The 22,924-nt window shown below is 36.6% G+C and overlaps 1 protein-coding gene across 1 annotated transcript in view; it reads left to right on the top strand.

Annotated features, from left to right (window-relative positions):
- The window catches only part of LOC6047484, a 94,205-nt gene that overhangs the window by 35,873 nt on the left and 35,408 nt on the right, over nt 1–22,924 (top strand). Inside the window, exon 3 of the mRNA XM_038252657.1 lies at nt 5,083–5,111. The gene's annotated coding sequence lies outside the window, so the exon portion shown is untranslated. The remainder of the gene's footprint in view (nt 1–5,082; nt 5,112–22,924) is intronic.

Genomic DNA, 22,924 nt, shown 5'->3' with positions numbered 1-22,924 from the left:
CACGTGGAAAACAAATGATAACAATAATTCAAGCCTTTGTCATGCAATTTCAGCAAAAAAAAGCATAAAAACAAAGTCACGCTCTTTTTTACACAAGCGCAGATTTGCCGCCGCTGTCATGGCACCTTCCTTGGAGGGTGGCTTAAAACAAGTGCCGCCGACACGGCCTGCATGGATTCGCAAATGCGCGGGAGTGGGAAAAACAACTCCCCAAACATGTGCTCACACAGACAAACGGACCCGACCCGCGTGTAATAATAGCTGCAGCCGCCTAATGGACATGTGTATAGCCATAAAACATTGATACATCATGTTTCCAATTATACACAAAATGGTAAATTATAATAAAAACACACAATACAATGCATTCATCATTCAATAATTGAATTGAATTTAATTGAAGTAAATAAAAATCTGCGGCCACCCTCTCACCACCCCCGCATCCAAGTGGGCTTTGGCCAAACAAAAGATCTCCCGCGCGGAAAAGAGACGGAAAAAAAACGAATCAAACGATTCTTCCAACCTCCACCGCCGGCCTACTAAGAGGCTTCAACAGGAAGAAGACTTCAAAGGAATCTGCGCCCAGAAGCCGCCCAAATAAAGCCGCCGCCACCGCCTCGATTGTCCTCTCTCCAACTCTCTGGATTATGGATTCCGGTATGCAAAGCGCGTTTGACCCAAGTGTGAGAGTTGTGGAGAGGCTGCTGGCTGCTGGGTGATGGGTGAATTGATATCCTTACTTGATTCTTCTGCCACGTCGTCGTCGTCACCGGGTTTGGAAAATGGAAAGGAGCGGTCAGGAACTACGTAGTGGAGTTAGAATAAACTTTGAATCTGGAGTGTTTAAAAAAAAACTCATTTTTTTTGTTTTGGGTAATTCTCCGCCAACTCACACAGCAGTTGCCCCGACCCCTCTTCGATTTGCGTGAAACTTTGTCCTAAGGGGTAACTTTTGTCCCTGATCACGAATCCGAGGTCCGTTTTTTGATATCTCGTGACGGAGGGGCGGTACGACCCCTTCCATTTTTGAACATGCGAAAAAAGAGGTGTTTTTCAATAATTTGCAGCCTGAAACGGTGATGAGATAGAAATTTGGTGTCAAAGGGACTTTTATGTAAAATTAGACGCCCGATTTGATGGCGTACTCAGAATTCGAAAAACGTATTTTCATCGAAAAAACACTATAAAAGTTTTAAAATCCTCCCATTTTCCGTTACTCGACTGTAAAAATTTTGGAACATGTCATTTTATGGGAAATTTAATGTACTTTTCGAATCTACATTGTCCCAGAAGGGTCATTTTTCATTTAGAACAAAATTTTTCATTTTAAAATTTCGTGTTTTTTCTAACTTTGCAGGGTTATTTTTTAGAGTGTAACAATGTTCTACAAAGTTGTAGAGCAGACAATTACAAAAAAATGATATATAGACATAAGGGGTTTGCTTATAAACATCACAAGTTATCGCGATTTTACGAAAAAAAGTTTTGAAAAAGTTACTTTTTGCGTTTCTCTTTGTTTCGTCGTCCGTGGCTGTCGCGGGTGACCATGAACGGCCATGATCGATGACGACCAACTTTTTCAAAACTTTTTTTCGTAAAATCGCGATAACTCGTGATGTTTATAAGCAAACCCCTTATGTCTATATATCATTTTTTTTGTAATTGTCTGCTCTACAACTTTGTAGAACATTGTTACACTCTAAAAAATAACCCTGCAAAGTTACAAAAACACGAAATTTTAAAATGAAAATTTTGTTCTAAATGAAAAAATGACCCTTCTGGGACAATGTAGATTCGAAAAGTACATTAAATTTCCCATAAAATGACATGTTCCAAAATTTTTTACAGTCGAGTAACGGAAAATGGGAGGATTTTTAAAACTTTTATAGTGTTTTTTTCGATGAAAAATACGTTTTTTCGGAATTCTGAGTACGCCATCAAATCGGGCGTCTAATTTTACATAAAAGTCCCTTTACACCAAATTTCTATCTCATCACCGTTTCAGGCTGCAAATTATTGAAAAACACCTCTTTTTTCGCATGTTCAAAAATGGAAGGGGTCGTACTGCCCCTCCGTCACGAGATATCAAAAAACGGACCTCGGATTCGTGATCAGGGACAAAAGTTACCCCTTAGGACAAAGTTTCACGCAAATCGAAGAGGGGTCGGGGCAACTTTTCCCGATTTCGTGTGAGTTGGTAGAGAATTACCCTTTTATGTTTTTCAAACCGCTTTAAGTTAGAGATATTCAAAACACTCGGAAAGCAAAAAAATGGGTTATTTTACCTTTATAACTCTCCACATCACTTTTTTTCTCTATAAAATGCGAATTAATGAATAAAATATTCTGTCAAAAGATGATATTTTATGCAAAAGTATAGAAAATATGTTTATAAAGTACTTTCCAATGTTTTGTTTAACCATTTATGGACGGTCCCTTAACCCTGGATGGTTTACTTTGTTTTTGGATGGTTATCACAAAATTAATATAAAATATTTTTTTTCTAAAGAATACTTTGCAACACTGCAACACTTAAGTTAAAAAAAAATAGTAAAGTATTGAAGTTTGCGAAAATTCCATACAAAATGTCTTTATGCATTGGTTGATAGAGCAGTTCTCTCAGATTTCGGTCATTAGATTATTTTGTTTTGAATTTTTTAATCCGACTGAAACTTTTTTGGTGCCTTCGGTATGCCCAAAGAAGCCATTTTGCATCATTAGTTTGTCCATATAATTTTCCATACAAATTTGGCAGCTGTCCATACAAAAATGATGTATGAAAATTCAAAAATCTGATTTTGAAGGAATTTTTTGATCGATTTGGTGTCTTCAGCATAGTTGTAGGTATGGATATGGACTACATTGAAAAAAATTATACGCGGTGAAAAAATTTTTGGTGATTTTTATTTAACTTTTTGTCACTAAAACTTGATTTGCAAAAAAAAAAACACTATTTTATTTTTCTTTTATTTTTTGATATGTTTTATAGGTCATCAAATGCCAACTTTTCAGAAATTTCCAGGTTGTGCAAAAAATCTTTGACCGAGTTATGATTTTTTTAATCAATACTGATTTTTTCGAAAAATCGAAATATTGGTCGCAAAAATTTTTCAACTTCATTTTTCGATGTAAAATCAAATTTGCAATCAAAAAGTACTTTAGTGAAATTTTGATAAAGTGCACCGTTTTCAAGTTAAGGCCATTTTAAGGTAACTTTTTTAAAAATAGTCGTAGTATTTCATTTTTGAAATTAGTACACATGTTTGTCTACCTTTGAAAAAAAAAATTTGAAAAGCTGAAAAAAAACATTTTTTTTTCATTTTTATTTTTAAACCGCTGTATCTTCACAAGGATTGGACATAGGACAATGGTCAATATGGAGACTTTTATGTAAAATTGTCTGAGAAATCGATTCCCGCCATCGGTTTTTGAAAATTTTGACGTTTAGACCACTTAAAAAAAAGTTTTAGTGAATGATTTTTGTATTTTTTTGGGAGAGACCTACCATCCTGCATTTTTCGTGAGTATTTTTGTCACATTTTAGGCTGTTTTTACAAAAATTTTGAGCGAAAAAAAAATCTTGACATCACCTTAAAACTTAAAAATTGAGAAATCTGATAGAATTGGCGTGTATTTTTATTTCAGTGTATTTTTTTCAAAAAGTTTGTCCAATTTCCTACAAGTTTGTCTTTGACCACTTTTTGATACGATGTAACGGCTTAGAGATACAGCAAAATTTAAATTACAAAATACAAAAATATTTCAAAACCCTTACGCCCTTCTCAAATGTTTTAACCGAGTAAAAATGGCTCCATATACACAAAAAATCACTTAGGATCGGCCTAGGATAACATGTCTGAAAAGTTTCATTGAAATCAGAGAGGGTCGGGTACAAAAGTTCCAGAAAAATTCCGGATTTGAGCTGGAATTGCTCAATATTTGTAAGCGAATATTCTAAAAATTACGCATATCCCTTTTTATTTTTTAAAATTGGACCGAAAGTTGCCAAGACATCTTCTGTTGAAAAGAAAAATGTTAATTGTTTTTTTTTTGTATCGATTAATCAACGATGCTAAAAATTAGTTTCTGTTTATTGGGAAGCTCACGACAAAGTTTAATGCAAATGCATTTTTGGAATTTTATTAAATTTCTAAAACGCTTTGGGAAGCACAATTTTTCCAGAGCCTGAGGAAAAATCTTAATTTGTAGACATTGACTTTCAACATATTGAACTGCAATATATTTGAATATTGTTAAAAGTTTATTTTCAAATACAGTTCAAATAAAGTTCGCGCTTCAGGAGCTTCAGGGGACCTTGGCTCTTTTGCTTTCACATGACTCTTTCAAAGTGCAAAAATATGTTGTACAGTGTTGTTATTGTAAGAAATCAAGTATGTGTACGTTTTACAATTTCGTTTTTCTAAAGTAGTGGTATTATACACAGACATATCGTTACATTCCAAATGATCTCGAAACCACCCTCTCCTCTTAAGTAACGCCGACCCCATTGAAAATCACAGGATAAGCACCATTTAGCCGCAAGTGTATCCGTATAAAAGTACACCATTGCGCGCAAATGTGGATAATCGCTCAAAACGGTGCTTCTCCATCACTTTTCACTTGGGTCTTCAACTGGTACTCCCACTTGAGAAAACAAAGTGTTTCCTTTCATCCCTCTTTTCGTTTTTTGAGGATTGGAGAGGAGAGAAATGAGGGGGGCTCAATTTTATTAACTCGATGAGTGAATTGCTCTTCGTCGCAGTTGGCCGTGGCGGCATTTGCCTTTACGCTTGCCTCTTTTGGGAGAAGGTATCGCCGGCCTACTGTGTGTTATCTTTGGTAAGTAATATGGGAAGGAATCTGGACTGGACTGCCATTGTCAGTGCTATTTTCTAAAATAAATTAACTAAGCTCAATGTGACAGTGGCGTGACAGCTGAATGATGGTTTGATGGAAGGGACTTGAGAGAAACTAGATGATCACGGCGCTTTGGGATTTGATTGACTTAAGCAGTGGGAATTGCTGGAAATAGTTGGCCTATTTAGTGAGATTTTTACTTAATAATATTTTTTTCTTTTGCAGATTTTCAACGGTTCGTCAATGTTTCTTTGGTAAGTTTATTACGTTAAATAAGCCATTTCCATTGTGGAAAAAAATGAAGGTCTCCAACACAATCAACTTTGCATTCCAAGCCCATTATAACATTCAAATGATTCTTTCCTAAGCCCATTCTTCCCGACTTAACCACGTCCACAAGAGCCACAAGTGGCGCAAAGTGGCTCATCGCTTAACGAGCTCTGGAAAGGCTCTAGCAATAAACAAGTTCTCATTAGCCCTCTTCCGAGAGACTCATCTTCCTTGCTCGCCCTGACCACAACAGCACAACAAGTACTACAACAATTCCACCCTTTCCGTATACCCTTTGCATACTCACTCCCAGGCTCCGCTGAAATGAGTTCAACGAAATCTGCATGCGCTGGCCGGGGTTGCAGAACCTGCCCCAACAACAGGGCCCGTTTATCCGAGGCCAGGATCTAATCCATCGTCTTGTCATGAAGAAATAATCCCGTTCGCGAACAGAACAGAAATGATTATCTATTTATAAGACGACGACGACGACTGAACGGCTGGAACTCTGGAGAGAAAAATGCATTTTTCTGTTTTGTTGTCGTTTTTTTTTTCTTCTGCTGCGTCCCTCGCGGACAATCTGCCCTCGGGGGGACCACTGGACAGAGGGAGTCCAACCGGGATCAACCTGCTGAACAACAGCTACAGGAGGAAGTGGGCTCGTCGCAGTAGGCTTTGTGGAACATCTTTTATCGTTCGCACTTAATTTTGCAAACATGCACGAGGAAATCGGAGAAGTAGGCCTTGGATGCGGTTTGAATTGGGAGTGTCGTCGAAAAACAAGATGTTAGATTTGATAGTTTGAATTATAATATTCCATTGCAGTTCAGAATAGATTATCTAACTCCATGCGAAAATCTCACTTCGGATAATGGAATCCGTCTTATTTTAGGTTGTTGAGCTCAAATTTTTTCAAAAAAATGCTCCAGAGTGATTTGAGAATACACTTAGAGAAATAACTGCGGCGGCATAATTTTAAAACATTATAATAAAAGATTTTTAAGGGTGCACAGCAACTAAGGAAGTTGTTGTCTTCTTATACCAAAATTGTCAAACTTACGGACCCAATCCTGCAAAAACGGAATTGTAAAATTAATCAAACTTTGTTCTAAATTACTTTGTAGACAGTACTTCAGGGGATGAATAAACAAATATGTTGATAGTACCCGTAGTTTTGAAGATACTAAAATGTCTGTAACAAAAATCTGGGTGCAAAAGCTCTGGTTGATGTGCACCGTTAAGCAAAAAAATTCAATAAGGAAAAAAATCGCGATTTTTTGCGACTTTCTATCGCTAAAAGTTGAATTCCCAAAATACGTATATTAAATTTTCAAATTTTGTGTGTTTCAGGGGACTTAAAAAAACATTTTTTTTTGCTAGAGTTGATTTATGTTTTTGAAAATGAAACAAGACTTTTGTGAAAAATCTGGAATTTTGTGAACAAAAATTTCGAAAATTATTTTTAGATTGTTTTACTATGTTGTTTAGATTGCTGTTTTAATTTTGTGTAAAAAGATTTTTCCTCAGTTTAACTTTAAATGGCTTCATTTTTCAGTCGTGATATCGTAAGCCAAACTTATGGAAAATTGGACGAATTTTCCATTAAACATTTTTTCGAGAATGAAAAATCATGTCCACGCTGTATCTGGACAAGTATAGAGCAAAGGATATTGGTCAATTTGAAGATTTTTGTATAAAATAGTCTGGAGCACCGATTTTTATATTTTGATTAGTTTTTGAAAATTCAGACTTTTAGACAACTTTAAAAAGCAGTTTTAATAAATGATCTTTGGTTTATCAAGGAGAGTTGCTCCATTCTGCATTTTTTGTGAGGCTTTTTTAAATATCCTAACGTTTTTTTCACAGGAAAAAATATTGGACTTACATTTATTCTTGATTTTAAAATATCAGAAAATCAGAAAATCTCATAAAAGTAGTGTGTTTTCTTTCTTTCAATGTATCAGAGAACCTGTCAAATTTCCAACAACTTTGTCTATGACCGCTTTTTGATTTGGTACTTCAGAAATTTGGAAAGTATTTTTTTTCGATTATGTGATTTGTTCAGGAAATTTGAAATTAATGTTTTTGAAGAGCAGAAAATTTCATAAAGGTTTCATTTTCTTAAATTGAAACTAGTGACTAACTAATGACGCAAAATTTGCTAAAAAAACAACACCAAACAAACATTTTCATGAATTCTTACATATTTTGCGTAATTTGGACGTAATGTGTCTACTTCTGGAGTTTTTTTTAAGGTCCAATAAACCAAATTTTCGGTTTTTGCTTTTTGGGTGTTTTTGAAACAGCCTTGTGTCAGGGTATTAAAAAACACCCAAAAATAAAATAAACTGATAATTTGGTTAATTGGAACTTTTCAAAAAAAAAACTACAGACTTGTTGATTCAATATTTTTAAAATAAACTATATAAAAATATTTAGCATGTTTGGGCACGTTTAAAAATGTCTTGAATTTTACTTTTTTTTTAATTTTGCCCCCCCCCCCCTCTTTGGTCAGAGTCGTGGGACATAAACTTTAAAAAAAATATTTGCAACGGTTGAGTTGGATTCATAAATGAACACTTACAAAATTTTGGACAGAAGGCAAAATCAAACAATTTTGTTCATTTGGAAGTTAAAATCATTCATACACCCAACCGGCGGTCGCATGATTTTGATGCATGGCAGCATGAAAGTATATCAGAATCTGCATGAAATCTGTCCTCATGCATTTTTTGCGATATAGGGGTATGACATTTTTGTCCGTTACCGACAATTATCGACATTACCGACGGCAGATTGATTGTATTGCAGAAAAAAAAACCTTAACAGAACGAGGATTGAACCATCAACTTCTAGGTTGCTGATCCGACACGCTACCACCGCGCCATGGACGCTTGATGAATGGTGAGGGACAGAGTGCGAACATAATGTTCTCTCTAGATTGTTGCTCGGGGACGCGCCAGCATTCTATGTGTTGGTGAGAACTGCAGATCGCTGACGTGTTTACACGCGGGCAAAAATGATCTATGGGCTTGCTGCAAAAAATGTAATAAAATATAACATTTTCTGCAGCAAATTCACTGTTGCAGATTTTGAGATATATTTTTCGTTTGGGTGTACCTTTGGCTAAAGGTGCTAACGCTTGAACAACACATTTTTCGCTGAAAAGGCTCGTAAAATTACTCGTAGAGCTATCCCTCTAAAAAGTTGGCGTTTTAAAACAATTTGCGTAAAAAAATCTCTCATTTAATGCTCAGGGTGCCTCAGATCGAGATCTTCTCAAGACAATCTCAACGCCTACTGTTTGCGCAAAGCTTCCCAAGTGTCTCCTTCTAATTAGGATTCCTGTTTTTTTGCTTCATCCATCTCGCTCTCTTTCCCTCAACCTCCCCCCCCCCACACACACTCATCAAGCAGAATCAAACTGGTGCGCGTAAAAATAATAAAAACGCGAAGAGATTTGAACGCGCGCGCGCGCACTTGGCTCAAGGGGCGGACAAAACGCTCGCCGCTGCCGCCGTGAAAGAAGAGATGGAGCCATAAAAAATAAAAACATAAAAATAAACAACAAAAGAGGAATGCGGAGACGACCGAGGACGGCGTTTGCAACACGATATGAGAGCTTAATTCCTGCTGGTTGTGGGCCACGAGAGTTGCTTAGGACATTAGCGGTATAAAACGACGGCTCTCGCGAAGAAGAGGGCACTCTCTCACTCTATGCAAAACGCACAACCGCGATCCTCGGCCGAGCAACAACCATGGAAGATGTCCAGTGCATCAACAGCAGCAACAACAACAGCAAAAACTGGTCCAGCGAAGCAACTTGCTACATCAAAAACAACAAAAGAATTTTATACGTAATTTTTTCTTCATCCTGGAGATAAATTCTTCCATCACAGCAGTCCGAGCAGCCGAGCGAGCCTCACGAGAGTGCGTTAAAAAAGATAGCAGGCTATAAAACAAAAATAAATGATAGCAGGCTCTCCTCTTCGTGGTCACCGGCCGTAATCTAAGGAGGCCATGTGGAATTAGTCTCTTTGTCTTTGCGAGGCGCGAGTGGCAGGGTTGAACTCGTTTGGGTGTAGGAAGCAGCTTCAACCCTGGCAATGTTTCCCGCGGCCGGGAAGAATCCCCCAAAGGGTTATTATTTCTAGCCTGGAAGGGGCCATGTGAAAAAAAGCCAGAAGAAAGAAAGAAGTGCGCGCGCGCTCAATTCCGGTTCATTGCGTGCGTGGAGCAAACTGCAGCATCCAAGGAGACCTGGGGAAGGCTGGGAGGAAGGGAGGCGTTTTGCAACGGTTTCTGGCAAGGTACCTTCTGCTAGGCTAGATTCGTTCATTGGCGATGCAACTGGAGTGAAATGGGAGAAGAATGTTGGACATCGGCACAATGGCATTTGCGAACCGGGGAATGTGGAGGCTTTGGCAGAACTAATCTGCACTTATTCAGATGGTGCTGGATGCTCGTGGGATTGGAAGAGAGTTGAATTGAATAAAGTTTTGATTATTTTCAAAGATGTTTATCACCAATTCATTTTTTTATTGGGTCGACGCAATATTTTTCTAAGGTTTATGTTCCTCGTCGACTCTCGAATAAAAAATTGTAATTTAAAGCCATGGTTCAAACATTTCAATGGAAAAAGTTTTCCATTAGTTTTCATTTGCTTAAAAAATAATATAACATAAAATAAAACTTTTTGAATAACTATACTGCCGTTCTACGCAAAAATTGATCCATCCTTCTATATAAAAAAAGTTGCCCCGAACCCTTTGAGATTTCATGAATCTGAGGTATATTTTTCGATATCTCGTCACAACAATCGTCCAAAAGGTCATTCTAAGGCAAAATTTTCTGAAATCACTTTTTCTAAAAAAAACTTTTTCAAAAAGTTCTGACACCTCTTAAAAAATACATGTCGCAATTTTGTTTAATCATTTTTTTTGGTTTTTTCTGCTCTACAACTTTGTAGAATATTGGCACACTCTTAAAAGTAATCCTGCATAGTTAAAAAAAAACGTTACAAAAACATATCTTAATCGTTATCTTTAAATGAAAATAAAAATTGCTCTGATTGAAAAAAAACCTTACTAAGTAATTGCAGATTCAAAAAGAACATACCATTTACCATGAAATTACATGTCTCTTGATTTTTGACAGTTGAGCAATTCTCTACCAAAACTGGAAATGGATTTTTTTTATTTGACTCTAACTCTCTAATTAACTCTGGGGGCCTATGATCAAAATGCTTTTTTTGTGTCATTGGTTTACCCACATTAGGCTCCATACAATTTTTGCAGCTGTCCATTAGGGTGCCCAGAATATTGGATTTTTTATCAAAACACAAGCTGATTATTGTTCCTTGAGTTATTTTTGAACTCTGAGCCAAATATGAGCAAAATCGGTCAACATTTACCCATTGATACTCAAGCGTGAAGTTTGTATGGGAAAAATCGAAAAAATGTATGAAAAATCCCATTTTCTTACGGGTAAGTCTGCAGGGCGTGCTACTTCTATCAAAACATTCTCAAAAGTGAGATTCCTATTGAAAATTAAATGTTATACAATTTTGTAGAACATACCAAAGCTGTAAAACTTAATCCTGAAAAGTTATTAGCGATTTAAAAATGTCATTTTTGTATCAAAAACTTTTTTTTCACCAACTTTAGCCTCGAGTATCAATGGGTTAATCTTAACCAATTTCACCCAAAATTTACACAGATGCTTAAAATAACCCAAAAAAAACAGTTTTCCGCTTGTGAAGCAGGGGGTCATTTTTTCTGGGCACCCTACTGTCCATACAAAAAAAATACCCAAACATTAGGAAATCTGTAACTTTTGACCGAATTTTCTGATCGTTTTGGTGTCTTCGGTAGAGTTGTAGGTATTGATAAGGAATATTCAGGGAAAATTGATATGAAAAATTATTGCTGTTTTTGTTCAAATCATAGATTGTTAAATTTTTGTATTATTTGAATTTATTTTATATGACAAAATACCACAACTTTTGAGCCTTAGAAATGTATGGATAAAAATGTTGCCGCCAATTTATCATTTTTTGAAAAAAAAAAAAATTATAACCTATATAAATTTTAATTGGATTTTTTTATCATGTTTTTTTTTCAATTTGCAATAGAAAATTACTTTACAGATTGTTTGATAAAGTACCTTGTTATCAAAATAAAGCAACTTACAGGTTAATTTTAACTGAAGAATTCTCGTTTTTTTCGATTTTGTAAAATAGTGTCCATGACTCTTGTTGCTGAAATACAGCGAATAAAAGAAAAAAGAAATAGGAAAAAATAAGTTTCATAAGTCTTATCAAAACAGATTTTTATTTACTAGTACCAACATTTCCTGTTTTCAGTGTTACAAATAGATCTTTTTTGAAAATTTCTAATCCTTTCGAAAAGAAAAAATGAAATTTTTTGAATCAATTCTGACATTTTAAAAAAGGCCAAATATATTTTTATGATTTTAATTATTAAACATTTATCAGTTATCAGACCAATTGTTGCTGAAATGCAGCGAATAAAAGAAACAAGAAATTAAAAAAAAGCCTTTTATTTACTAGTACCAATATATCCTGTTTTCAGTGTTGCAAAAGAATCATTTGTGAAAATTTCTGATTCTTTTGAAAATTTTGGAATCAAGACGAACATTTTAAAAAGTTCAAATATATTTGTCTGATATATTTATATCTTTTCGTCAAGAACGCTTTAAATGGGAAATATGCATAATGCATAAATTTGATTTTTTTCAGAAGGTCCAATGATCCAGATTTTCATGTTTTTCTTTTTTGGTTTTTTTATCCACCCTTAGAAAAGGGTATCCAAAAACACCTTAATAAGCAATCAATAAAAATTTGCTCTATTGCACAGAAAAAAATCAATTCTCGTAATCGTGAATTAAGTTCACGAATGTGAGAACCACGAAGGAATTTATTCATGAGTATGGTGCATTTGCACTATAAACGTGCATATATTCCTTCGTGGTTCTCGCATTCGTGAACTTAATTCACGATTACGAGAATTGATTTTTTTCCGTGTGGGTTATTAAAAAAACTCTAGAAATGTGCAGATTGTTTTTTGAGACCTTAAGGCTGTAAGTAGGTTTAGTTAATTTTATTTTTTTTACTGTGCATTGTGTAATAAGTTTGCAGTAAAATGCTTAATTTTTTTGGTGGGCAAATTTTCAATCCAATTCTCAATATGACCCTAAGAGTAGCAAGGGAGTTTCTTTGAAACAAAAAAAAAATACTTGTTTTTTTCTGCAACATTTTAGTAATGCAGCAAGAAATTAAGTAATCTTTTCAAAACCAACCCCCCTCCCTATCAAATACCATTCACCAAACACGCACTGAATGAGGTGAAGATAAAGCTATTAAAATCTGCAATCATCGCACGGAGCCAACTACGACCGCCATAAACCGGCCTGGGCCTACTGCGCAAATGAGCCTGCTGCGACCAAAAGACAAGAATCGAGCGGTTGGCTCAATCGAAACCAGCTCAGCTCTCGTACAAAAAGAAGGCAACTCTGCCTGCAAGCTGCGCAAAAGAAAGAATATTGTGTTTATATGGCTTAAACTAGCACCCCGCTAGCCACTGCTTTGGAAACAATTGCATCATACACACCTGTGAGAGTACGATATTGTGTGCGGCGGTAGCAAGTTTTCAAATTTGCTAAACCGATCTTGCGACCGATGCGACGACGATGACGACGGCGGTGGCGCGGTTCAACACTTTGAGGTCCAAGCTCGGCAAATAATGGGCCTGCGGGACCAGGTGGAGAATGGCTTTTATGAATAGAATTGTGCAATTGTGGTGACGGTGTGCACAGAGAGGAGGCCAAAAGGAGGCCAACCAACTTTGTTCAAACTACTTATTTGCAGCCGACTTGGGCAGACGGGTCCACCAACTTGGGCAAGACTGTGTTGTTTTGGTCGATCGATGTAGTTGGAAGATATGAGAATTTGTTAGATTGGATGATTGTGTGAACTCTGGTAATTACAACATACCGAGCAAAACTTTCAAACTGAGGCATTTTCCAAAGCAATCCAATCTGGGGAAATGCTCAAATTAAAACCGACCCAATCTCCCAAGAGGCTTAATTTCGCTGAACCATGCGCGAAAGCCGGAAATCTGTGCCCTCCTTTGCTGCTGCTGCAACGCATTGTCCAATCCAAGCAGGCCCTGTCTTGCAACGCTGCGGTACAAAACAAAAAAACAACACACGCACCTAACACAGAGCCTACTGCGACAAGTGTGTGTCCCCATCCGTCCTCCTCCGGAACAAACTCGAGAGCCTTATTTGAGCAAGGCTTTCTTCGATGATTGCCGCAGGGGCTCTACATAAAAATAATAGAAACATGGCCTGCTCAGCTTGGCCGAGGGGAGTGGGGCGGGAAAAAAATAGAAAACCTATTCATTTTGGTTCGGTGTGCAATTGCGCGTTTGGTTTGGCGAATGCAATTGTGTGTGACGTGACCACAACACGGGTCCGGCCAAGACGACGAAAGCACAGGAGGCTTCCCTGAAGGTTGTTTTCCGCTGCTATTGAGATAATAGCGGTTGTCCACTGCTGTTTGTTTGCAAGTTGGTTGTTTTATAAGAGGGCCCTCTAGGGGAATGTGGACAATTGTGAGCCCAGGTTTTCATGAATTTAGTAAATTGAGAAAATCGATTTAAAATTTTATCAAAGATTAGTAAATCTACAGTTTTAAAACATAAACGAAAAAAATTATCTTTAATAAAGAAGGAGCGGCCGTGGCTGACTGGTTACGGTGTTCGCTTTGTAAGCGAATGGTTCTGGGTTATATTCCCATCTGCTCCCAACGAGAAAGTTAAGAACACATAAATTTGAAATGATGAATATAAACGAAAAATCAAAGTCGCTCGAGGCGGGGTTCGATCCTCCGTCCTTTGGATTGGTAAGCAAAAATGCTAACCACTAGGCCATGACGAACTTGGTGAGCGTGGACTGGAATTAGGAATACTGTTACAGAGAGCGAGTTGTGGCGCTATAACCACGGCAAATAGTGTCCAGGGCATTCGTGGAAACACAATGTCCCATCCCAGAGGGTCCCGGAGTACCAAACATTCTTAGCATGGTGCTCCCAACAAATACAACCAAAATCTCGGAGCGTATGGTGGTGTGTCCCCACGCTTCTTCCTCCCCTGTCGATTCAGAGTTGTGTTGTTGTTCGAACACTTAGTGCTCAAACTCAACCCAATTACGAGTCATCGCTGCCAGAGCTGAAAATGTCAGGGGTCCTGACGCGAAAATCGGCGACGCATACACGATTTTTTTCAGATCCATTCACAGAACCGCAAAACCGTGACATAAACAAACCCGACTCAGTCGTGAGTGCCCTAGCTCACTGAGCAGCTGCAATGCGAGGCAGTAGTCGACCAACGCTCATTCGACGTTGCACGCACACACATAAAGAAACAAGTTTTACACAAAAAGTTGGTATTTATGCGTGGAAATGTAATTTTGAATATAAGTTATGGTTGTTTTAAGTGTTTTGCACAGTCTAGAACCATTTAATTGTTTGAAAATAGTCAAAATAGTGTTTAGAGAGGATTTTACGAGACGAATTGAGTGAGTGTAGCTCATTTTTTCACGTCTCTCATTCTCCAGCAGCCGACCGGCACGAGTCAGGCGGCAGTGGTTGAACGGACAAAGTAGGCTTACAGTCAGATGCTAGCAGTGAACTGACATTTTGGTTTGCTTCATGTGTACGCTGGGTTGGAAACATTTTGCAGGCCTGATCGCTGCGATACGGCTTTACGCAGTTTCAATGCATTCTAATGCAATGGCGCACTACAAATGTTAATAAATGACAAGAAGAGTGCTAGGCGTCATCTACCCTAAGGCACTCTCCAGGATCCCTTCGAAAGATTGGCTGCGCTAGGGTCTGATTAGATTAGATTAGATTCAGGTAAGACTTATATTTTTGAAGTTTTTTTCGAAAAATCCTTTTAATTTTTCCGACAAAGGAGTAAAGGGGGGCATAAACTTTGAAAAGTATTTGCCTTATGCTACAAATTATCAATGAACCTTTGAAAAAAAAAATGCATGTTAAACTTTTCCACTTAAAAAACAGATTTTGGAGTAAATCAAACAAATATAAATTAATTATATTAATCATTATGGATTGTCAAACCAAGATTAAATATTTTTCGCAGCATTATAATGTTTGATGTTGAATTCTCTTGAAATTAGCAAAAAGTTTTGAAATATACGGGATTGGTTTGTATTCTAACCTAATTTACCATTTTTTTAATCGTAATGGTTGCTGTTATATTTCAAATCTTTATTAAAAAACCAAACTAGTTCTTAAATAGTTTTTTAAGCAGTGAAACTTTGAAGAATATCCATAAAATTTGAAATATTAATTGATTATAGGGTAACTATGCCCTTTCTCAGCCTATTTCTATTATCGGCCTATCAGCACTTTGATCATTAATTACAGCTTTTATAAAGTGTTTTTGACTGTTCCAAAGTAATAAATAGCTCAAATAAAAGTAAGCAAGCAACTCTTCATTGTTGATACATCTGAAAATGTTGATTTAATAGCGGAAAACGGCAAAAGTGATGAGAAGTGGTCGAACGGCTTAGAGTGATTAAAATGGGTATATTTCCCCTAGTTTGGCTAATTTGCGTTTGAGCTCCAGCTACAAAATTTAAAAAAAAGAAAAAATGTTTTTCTAAATATCACATAATTTCAAGTTGAAAATTTCGGTTTTTCAATGTTGGAAATTTTCAATGTTTTGTGAAATTTCTTGATCTCTTCAATAAAAATAATTATTTTAAAAATTTAGTGTAGTGAGGAAAGTTATCTGTTTGCAAACCATTTCAAAAGTTATGCTTGATTGTTGAATGATTTTAATGAAAAGATCAGAATTTCGCAAAAAAAAAGAAAAAAAATGACATTGAAAATAAAACCAATAATTTCCAAGATATCGTCAGGCTGATCCGGTGACACTTAAAAAAAAACTCATTTTCATCGATTTGAATTCTTTGCGAGGCTGAATTACAAAAATTAACTGAAAAATTCCCAGCTTTTTGGAGAAAAAAAACTTGTCGGTGTAGCTCTATTAAAAAACGACTTATGTTAAACTGTTCGGAAATTATTGCTTTTTTTCAAAAAAAAATTATTGCTTAAAAGAAACAAACTCCAAAATGGACCACTTAAGCAAAAATTCGGTATTATTCTTTTCAATCGCAAAATGATTTACCTACCTAATTTTTGAATAATTTTTTGGACACATTTTCGATATTTTTCACAGATCACATTTTTTTTCAAAAAAATCATGTCTCTGGAACCAGATTTGGCACCACCACGCAAAAGAAACAATATCCAATATGTATAAATAAAGGTTGATGTGGGAGGTCTTTTTAATAATTTTATTTTTCGAGTGATTTTAGTGCTATTCCATAGGCAAAAAGGTAAAAAAATCAAGACCTTTAAACAATGTTTTTCATTTTGTGAGCATGAGCATGAGAGATCACCCATGGTTGCCCCTCCATTGCTGAACAGAACCGTAATATCCTTTCAGCACTACTGATTATAGGCTTCGACGATCTAGTGGTGTTTCCCTTATCAACAGCATGTATGAATGCGCTGAAAAGATAAAACACCATGATTGCTAAAGCTAGATCAGTTGCGAATAGGTAACAGTCATTGGCCACCAACGGCGCCCGCCATGTCAGTTTGTAGACCTCGATTTTAAGGGACGGGAATGTTAGTTAGCGCAGGTTGCTACTAGGGCAGCTGATTTACTCTGTGCTTACACCCCACGAGCGCCAGGAACCTGAAAACTTGTTAGTAGGATAGGGTGTTTGGTCAGGATTCATCATAGAAGATGATGATACGACCCAAAATCATAGTGTTTGTTGAACGATATTATGTATTATTCTCAAGGCAAGCAATCGGATGAGACATTTCCCGTTTATCTGTTGTTAAATTTTAAATGAAATGGTTTAGTCTTAGACAGCCGGCTGGAGAAAGATAGAACCAAAATCATTTTTATTGAACAGTGCAATTTTTAACTTGAGATGATTTTACGAATTTTAAATGATTGATGTTTAGTGAGGTACTGGTTAACGTTGCGAACGACGAGTTACAATGTTTATCGAGCTGAAATGGTATGATAGGGTTTTGTTGTTGTTGCACACCGACAACGGACGCGAAAATTTTTGCGACCCAACGAAAGGCATCGCAAATTGAACTCCTTTAAACAATGTTTTTCATTTTGTGGTAAACTTACTGTCGTTTAAATTTTTTAAGACATCACAATTGATCAATCCCCCTATGTTGCAATTATATATTAAAAAAAAACAAAATGAAGCCAACTTTCTCCTTCACGCAATAATTTTCGTTGTTTAGATCTTTGCTATTCATACGTAATTATAGGTTTAATTGAGCGCGTATCTTAAGGAGACTACCGATCGTCACCGCAACGCAACGCAATGCACAAACGCAAGGCCTTCTGCAACGATATTGCCGCAACAACAACTATCTATTTAGGCACGACCGCGTCGTCGTCGTCATCGTAACAAAATAAGAGAAAAGACTCCTCTGATTATGGTCTCTGTATCGGCGCGCGCAAAGCGACCAGCCTCGTCGAATAATGGTTCGGCTTCAGGACGAGGTTCGGCCAACACTCTCTGGGAGCAAATTGCTGACAGCGGTAGAAAAGTTGTCCCTCATTACGGTGTTTTTCCCCTCGCTCCGCGAAAGAGCCATTAGAAATGGCCATTTGCCTTGGCACGCAGTTGCGAAACGCGACGAACGCAGTAGGCTTATCTTCCTAGGGTCCATACAAAGTAGCAACTCGAACTCGCGCCACCGGACGGTATAAATGATTTTTAATTAAAGCTTGCTTTGTTTCTCTCCTCCGCCGTCGCAGTTTGCAGTTATTGTGGGAGCCTACTTGGATTGTGCTGACCATCGCTTGTGGTGTCGATTCCCATTCTTCGAGCTTCGTTTTGCTGATTTTTTATGGCATCGATTTATCGGGTTGCTGCGTTTATATTTTGTTGTCTCTCCCCCTCTGATATGTTGTATGTTTGTTACCTTTGGAGAGGACGAGAAAAGATATGCGGAAAGAAGCATCTCAGCAAACACACTCACACGTGAAGATTGTGTGTGCTCTTTTTTTATTGTTTTTTTTTCTGCTCCGCTCTCCAGATCCATCCGATTCGTCGCGAGGTCTTTTTTCATTAGCTGTCTTTATTTTTATTATTCGCCATTCTTTCTCTTTTATTATTATTATCATCATCTGCCCTCAACCGCTGGTGTAAGACAATATCTCGGGCGAAGGTCTCCGTGGCCGTCCGTAAGGGACCACTGGCTCCACTTTGACAACAACAAAGAAATAATCTGGTTTTGTTTTCCGTGTGAGTGGCAAAGAGTTTATATGCAAAAATCGAGAAGGATAGCCGAGGCGAGAGCTTAATCTCTGGATGCATTCGCTGGGACGTATTTCATGTGCAATTTTGAACCGATCTTTGCGCGCCAGCGTTCTCTCATGGCAAGCTGCGACCTGGAGGGATGATGTTAATGAACGAGGCGATTTTCATCTGATGAATAATTTCGCAGATAACGAATCGTTATAATTTTTAAATGCATGGGTATTTATTTTTGCTGGAGAAAATGAAATTCAGTATATTTATGCTGAATATGTTTTTATATCTTGCATAAAAATTAAATTACTACTCAAATTGTGTAAAATTAAAAAAAATAAGCTACTTTATAGAAAGTTACATATCGCTAGAAATTTTTAAATTTAGTTTTAGCAGAGTTTTTAAATTTGTGGGATTTGTGTAGAAATAAATACCATAAAACTTTATTAAAAAAAAAAATTAATCAAGAAACAATTGTTTCAATGAAAATGTCAAATTTATAGCTCCATTGTGCAAGATTTAAAAAAAGCGTTTTCGGAAAAAGCGAGGAATCCTTTATTAATTTTCGTACACAATAAAAACTAATGTTAATATTACATTAAGGAATTATTAGTTTTTTTGTCTAAAAATTTATAATTTGACCTCAGGAAATAGGTAATTGCTTTATCAGTATCTGTCGAATTTCACATTTTTACACATTATATTAGGTAAAATTACTCTCAAAAAAGTGTTAGAATTCAACCCCAGATTTTCAACCTTCAAAAATACAACTTGTTTTTAATGTATATGTCTTCAACTTTCAACAGAAATAAAAGAAGAGTTTCTGGATTTGCGACGCATTTTCATGTGTCCAACAGTCCAATGTTAAACAATAAGAGCAGAAACACCTGATTTAGCCAGTTCCTGATGTAAAATAACACAGTTTTTGACACAAAATCTGTCATCATTCTCACTAAAAGCAATATTTTATACAAATGATTATACTGCCCATGTTATGCAAAAAGAGCAAGCTCAGAAAAACGCGAAAGAAGTTAAGTTAAGTTTTCAAGGAAAAACTGAATTTCCCCCTGATTTATAGAACAAAGTACTGAATGTTTTAGGCTCTTCTGAAAGAGCACACGATTTTGAACCAAACTGCATCAATAACTCAAAAGTGATGAAAATGCATATGAGACATTTATGCGATCAGGGGTAGTATAATAGGAGTAAGAAGAATAATTCAACATCACGTGCGTAAGGGTTTTGAAGTTAATAAGTTTGTAAATCAACTTATTCACAACAAAAAAAATTACGAATATTATTAATATATAGAAACAAAGAAGAAAGATCCCCTGTGTAAGAAAAAAGTGTGTATCTCAATCTTAACTTTTTTATATAATTTTTTCAATGTTTTCTACATTTAGTTTGGGTCAATTTCCCACAACTTTTTGTAACATAGCATACTTTTTACCCACACGCTGAAGAGTGCTACAAAATCGGAAAAAATACTATAAGACGAATTATGACTTGAGGAAGTACGAAATTTGTGCATCATTGTTTGCAACAAAACAAAATATTTCTGTTTACAATATAATGAAAACTAATATGCAAATCTAAGGGTATAAAAAACATGTTCTACGTATTTCAATGAATGCAAATACAACCAAAAATGTTTTGTTTTCCCCTGGCCAGATCGAACATGTTCAAACAATCGAATCTGCGAGCTATTTGTTCAAACAATACAAATCGTAGGGGAAAGTCACCACCACTGGACATTATTTTAATTTCGCATGCATTATTTGGAGCAAGCCACTTTCCCACCGTGTCGTTCCGTGCACTTGTCCACGGTGGTCACTGCTGCTTGATCTTGGTCTTGGTCCCCTCAAAAACCAGAAGGGGTCGCCGAGGCAGGAGACAGGCCTGTGCTCCCAGCATGCGATAAGATCTAGATTTGTATTATGTTCCCGTTCACCATGCGCGCTGTTTCGAAGCACTCGCGAAGAAAATGTGCGTTTGTAATAATATTTCTCCCTCGCCCGCGTCCCTATTCACCTCCCCCGGGATTGAGGTTGTTTGAAATGCGTGTTATTGCGAACCAACCGCAGATGAAGCGCGATGGTGATGGTGGGATGCTGTAACGGCAGTCCGTCTGCTGGACCACGGCCAGATAAGCCGCGTTGATGTCGTTTTCTGCGCTCAGATGTTGATGGCCAACAACGACATCAGCAACATCAACAACAACAACAGCAGCAACAATCATCATAACGACAACCATTTCGGCCCCCTCTCGCAGAGTGTGTCTTGTTGGAGAGTGATTGCAATGCGCGAGATGCAGCAGCAGCATCAGCAACAGTATGAAATGGTAATAATAATATGAAAAATTATGGAAAAATCATTACCCTCAGCTAAGGCTGCTTGTTTTGCGCGCAAAGTGGACTCAGTTCCTGCTTTTCCTCAACCAGCCCAACCAACCAACCAACTATAGGCAATGGGTGCAGTGGCGAAGCTAATCACGCGAAAAAGAAGGGTGCATTTTATGTTCGTATGTTGGCCGTACACAGGGAGAGGACCATTGGTAATAATGGTAACTTTATCAACTAACCAAACCAAATGGCAAGGTGTAAGAGTGCAGGGCCGGGTCTGGACCGGGGCAGAGAAATGTAGATTAAAATTAACAAGCAATCAACTAGCGGAAGGATGTTATCACCGTTTCTTTGTACATCTTTAGCAGAATACCTAACCGCAACGTTACGGATTGTAACATTAGATGTGGTTATTAATTTTATCGCAGGTCATTATTAAAAATATACAGTATGTAAAAAAAGTATTTACACCCCTTGGGCACTATGCACATTTTGTGATGAAACATGTAAACAATTTAATGTTGACATAAACCTAGTACTACGTTTTGTTCAGAAACTCATGCCGAACATTTTGCTGCAAAAAGCTCATGAAAAGATGTTTTCTATAAAAAGTTATATAACAAATACTATTACAAAAATAAAAAAGGTGCAAAAAAAGTTTGTACACCTTTCGAAAAATTAACATAAATAAAGTTATTTGTTGACAAATCACCATAAATCCAGTCTCCCAACTCCAAATAGCCATCCTTGACTGATTAAAAAAATAATTTGGATTGAATATAAAGTTTACTAATTACTTAGTATAAAAGTTTATATAACTCTGGAAATTCTATATAAAACTTATCTAAACTTAATTTTGCAAACTTTCAATTTAACTAAATGTCAATATATTACCATAGAATTGCTAAATAAACATTTTGGAGTGAGTATAACACCGTTTTGGGGGTCTTTGTATCGCTAGAATAGATTTTTCGTTGGAATTTCGTACCAACCCGGAATTACGTCGTCGAAAAATCCGCCGGCATCCGAACCGGTCCACAATTCACAAGTTAACCTATGTGGCATCGGAAAGGGCATAAAATTTCCGATCTTTTGATACCCATACATCTAGGTTTTCTATAAAACCCACGTTTTTAAATACCTAGGCAAAAACGTTGTTATGGTTTCGTTTGAGCAATCTGCCAAAAATGTATGGAATTTCGTAATTTTTGTTCTCGTGGATCAAACTTACTTTTTGCCCAGGTATTTAAAAACGTGGGTTTTATAGAAAACCTAGATGTATGGGTATCAAAAGATCGGAAATTTTATGCCCTTTCCGATGCCACATAGGTTAACTTGTGAATTGTGGACCGGTTCGATGCCGGCGGATTTTTCGACGACGTAATTCCGGGTTGGTACGAAATTCCAACGAAAATCTATTCTAGCGATACAAAGACCCCAAAACGGTGTTATACTCACTCCAAAATGTTTATTTAGCAATTCTATGGTAATATATTGACATTTAGTTAAATTGAAAGTTTGCAAAATTAAGTTTAGATAAGTTTTATATAGAATTTCCAGAGTTATATAAACTTTTATACTAAGTAATTAGTAAACTTTATATTCAATCCAAATTATTTTTTTAATCAGTCAAGGATGGCTATTTGGAGTTGGGAGACTGGATTTATGGTGATTTGTCAACAAATAACTTTATTTATGTTAATTTTTCGAAAGTGTACAAACTTTTTTTGCACCTTTTTTATTTTTGTAATAGTATTTGTTATATAACTTTTTATAGAAAACATCTTTTCATGAGCTTTTTGCAGCAAAATGTTCGGCATGAGTTTCTGAACAAAACGTAGTACTAGGTTTATGTCAACATTAAATTGTTTACATGTTTCATCACAAAATGTGCATAGTGCCCAAGGGGTGTAAATACTTTTTTTACATACTGTATCTCTCAAGCTTCGGAGTTTTAATCATTTGGGAAGGTATTTGTAATAAGATGTAATGATTTATTGCCTTCCAGTCCAAGTCCAAATTTAATTGCGTACATTGAGCCGAAA

The sequence above is a fragment of the Culex quinquefasciatus genome, chromosome 2, assembly GCF_015732765.1.
Source record: "Culex quinquefasciatus strain JHB chromosome 2, VPISU_Cqui_1.0_pri_paternal, whole genome shotgun sequence".
Lineage (NCBI taxonomy): Eukaryota > Metazoa > Arthropoda > Insecta > Diptera > Culicidae > Culex > Culex quinquefasciatus.
The sequence above is the reverse complement of the archived record's forward strand: the minus strand, read 5'-3'. Positions and strand labels throughout refer to the sequence as shown.